We start from the raw sequence: 4,147 nt of genomic DNA on the forward strand, positions 1-4,147 counted from the left end.
GTTGAGCCTTTTTATTTGGTTGTCATATTTAATTGTTTTGATTAAATACTCTATGTATGAAACCTGTGTGAGTGTTTTTAATATTTTAATATTTAATCTTTCAGGGAATTGAAAAAAAAAGTTATGGATGGACATGTTGTTAGAGATATTTCATATCAGCAGCATCGTTCAATAAATATTTGTTACACATTTATATTGTGTTCATGGCGTTATCAGGATGAATAAGTGTTTTTATATAGTTAATATCAGCGTTTTAAGGTAGGCTATACCGGGCCTCTCTAGCATTTTAATTATTAAGCTTGGGTTGATAGTTTTGTTCTGTTGCTTGGAAACGGTGAGTTGGGGCTACAGGACTTGAATACTCTGGAGAACTGCATCTGCTAAACTCTGCAGTAGTGACCGGGTGAGTAAAACTCAAAAATAGGCCCTATCGTCTTTTAACATCGAGTCAAATATGAAGAATGGATCAAATTAATCAAATTGTGAATTAATTGACCAAATTCTGTGAATATGGGATGTTTATGGGATCATAGACTATGTTCAGAATAAGCTATAGCTCCGTGTATAGCCTACATTTGCCATCACTGTAGCACGTTGAAAACCAACTTGCTTTTATCTCCAATATGTAGGCCTATCTCAAAAGGTCACTGAGTAGGCTATCATAACTGTTTATGGTGTAGCTAGCCTACACTCGTCACTCAGTGGTGTAAAGTAACTAGTAGGCTACATTTACTCAAATAAGCTACTACTTAAATAGCCTACAGTTGTGAGGTATTTGTATACTGAAGTATATCCAGCCTTCATTTTACTTCTGCATTAGGTCTACATCTCAGATCCAAATACACCTCCGTGAAGTTGGCATTTTATGTTATAGGTTTGCTGAGCCTTAGTTGCACAAATTAAATTGTCTCATTTTTTCAGTGCTGGATGTGATGTAATTTGTACCGAAATCATCAATTATGTTTTTTGATATAAGTCTATACGGTAGGTGGTTATTATGAGCGAGCAGAACACAGCTGCAGCAGCACAGTGATGTGCCCTACAGGGGGCGGTGTAGAACATCAGTAGCCTACGAGGCTAATGCAGTGATGGTGTGTAAAAAAATATCTCAAAAATCATACCAGCACAAATTATAAAATTTACAGCACAATTCAGCATAAATCCAGAACTAAAGAATGACATCATAATGTTTTCATCAAATGGGGTGCCTACTTTTTCCACTAGGCTACATTTATTTGCAAATGTATAGTGACTTAAATTTGCAGATGTAAATTCTAATTATAAAACATAAACCACTTTAGCCCTATTTTTATACCTATGTACCCATGTAGGCTGTTTGAAAATAGCTGATCTACAAGCTCGCAACGTGTCAAGATGCAACATGTTGTGAGCTTGTAGATCTGCTACTTTCAAACATTTTGTATTTGTAGCCTACCTTTTCTTTTGGTGCTTTAAGTACATTTGGATGCCAATACTTTTGTACTTTTACTCAAGTACAACTACAACTACATTTTGAATTCCAGACTTTTACTTGTAACATTTCTATATTGCATTATTGAATCTTTTACAAAATTTGAATACTTTTTCCACAACTGACAATCATCTATGTTCTGTTCATCTGTTCACCAGCTGGCTCTGCCTTCACCTTGGTCTAATTATTTTAACCAGGCCAAATAAAACAGCCAAGAGGAACAGATAAGAAAATGCAAAATATAGGACTAGGCTACACTTGTCTGACTTTCTTTCTTAAAAAGCTCACAATACCCCCCCAGAAGCAACATTTGAGTTACAAATGTTCGCTTAAAAAATACATATATTGGAAGATTTGCACACATGTTCACTTCTCAAAATAGCAGATCTACAAGCTTGCAGCGCGGCACTCGTTGCCACGTGTGAGCTTGTATATCTGCTATTTTTCAATAGGCCCAGCTAAAGTATAAAATAATTAAGGCCCCTCCACCTTGGGCCCTAGTAACTCCATTCATTTATTTAATTAATTATATTATTTATTTTTGCTCAATGCACCTAACAGTATGAGTGCATTTTTATTCATTTTTATTTCGTTATTTTTATTATTATTCTTTTTTTTTGTAGGTGAGACCGGATACTGAGTGCAGACAGAGAGGAGAGTTTAGAAGAGGAATATCTTTTCATATTTTAAATATGGCGGCACTGATGGCATAATGACTGGCCAATCAATACACCTTTGTGTGCATATTATTTTTCTATTATTAGTTTTATTTATTTGGTTTTAATTAGATTGGAAAGACAGAATACAGACTACAGAGTGCAGAGAGAGAGAGGGGGGGGGGGGGGACACCGCGTGAGATGCCAGGAGTCAGATATGAATGCTGATCCTTGACATTGAGTTGAAGCACTGACAGACCTCAGTTTTAGAAGGTCGGGATGACTGCCTGTCCGCCCTTCCTCGGTCTGCAAGCTCGAAGTTTGGTTGGCGACGTTAGTTTCACAAGTTGGTCCTTCGGTTATGGCACGTTGTGTCCATGATCCATCATGCTCTCTCTTTTGTCTTCAGCATCCCTATTCTCCCCAGAGCTTTGTCCACACTGGCGATCAGCTTTTCAGCAAAATGCCACAGCCTGGTGTCAATATGTGGCTGCTCTTTGCAGGTTGGACAACTCCGGATGTGCATAATCCGAGCCATTTCTCGTGGGACTACAAAAGTGTTCCCGAGGTAATTCACCGGAAAGTGCACTGATGTCTCTTGCACCATCTCTGGCCGAACTATCATCTTGGTGTTATCATACTCTTGTACTGCTGTGTTGTGTCTATAGATGTGCTCCAAGATATTAATTCCTGGCACGTCTTGCCACTGGGGAGGGTGGAAATTTGCAACACGCTCGGTTGGAAATAAGTCCATCTGGAATTTGAACACCCCTGCCTTTGGTTCCTGCTCTTGGAGCTGACTTAACAGAGCCTTTAGGCTGTCGTGATGGTACGGTACAATTATTTCATCGATGTCGTGCAACAGGACATAGCGAGAGTGCTCCATGTTTCTGTACAGGCAGTCATGGAGTGTGGCCATCTGGCCATAATAATGCAGGTCCCCCTCGCCGTCTAGATATTTCCATCCCCGCGACGGTGTGACATGTTCGTCTATGGGCCAAGGAACCATTTCTACGAACCCCTCCTGGCTGTAGCTGTGCAGCAATCGGTCGAGATCTGGACCACAGCTGGTGTTGTAGACTGTCACCTTCTCGACGCCCATCAATTTGTATGTCTCCAAGGCCTGTGTGAACTGCAGAACATTGTTAATGCCGCCGAAGATGGTCGAGAGGCAGACTGTGAAGTCAAACTGAGGCATTGTAGCGTCTGTATGCCGATTGCGTATAGGGAGGAAGTTCTGCTCCCGTTCTTGCTTGCTGTCTGCATGAATTGAAAGCGTCACGTGAGTTGGCTTGTTGCAGGCTGTCGGAATGCGACACATCACAAATTTTGTCTCAAACGGGAACCCCCAATCCATTTCCCCTTGAACACTTGCCGGGGTGCTTTGGTGAGACTCACAGGTGGTGAGGTCACCAGCACAGCAGAAAACACAGTGAAGGGGCGCCACGTCATCTTTCCGGAGTATCGCGATGATTCGCAAATCCCAACCCTTCATCCTGTTATCCAGATATGCTGAAATCATCAGGTGCTTGGTGTCCTGGACAGGGGTGATGGTCTTGTCAGAGGAGGGGCACATGACATGCGACACATCATACATCACTCTGGACCATAGTAAGATAGCCACGACTATGCCAACAGCACAAAGGAGGATGAACGTCTTTCTTCTCATAGCTGCCATGGTGGAGAAATTATCCGGAGATCGAACCTCCAACCACTTGCTGCAACTTCCTTTGCTCCAACTTACTTGCTCCAACTTACTTGCTCCAACTACTCGCTCCAAATATTTGGCAACACGCATCCTTATATACACTGGTATGATGTATAACTGTGTCGTCATGTTGTGTCATCCTTTTTTACTCCTGTCATCGTGTCATGATGAGTCATGACATCTGGACTGGACTCACTCTGACCTCTTAGCACACCATCCCACTGAGCACACGCCTAACATTGGTCTAAAAGTGAACGTTTTTAGACGCCAAAGCTTTGACTAGATGTTGATAGACATCTATATATAGATTGT

This window comes from Nannobrachium achirus, assembly GCF_963921795.1.
Source record: "Nannobrachium achirus genome assembly, chromosome: 10".
Lineage (NCBI taxonomy): Eukaryota > Metazoa > Chordata > Actinopteri > Myctophiformes > Myctophidae > Nannobrachium > Nannobrachium achirus.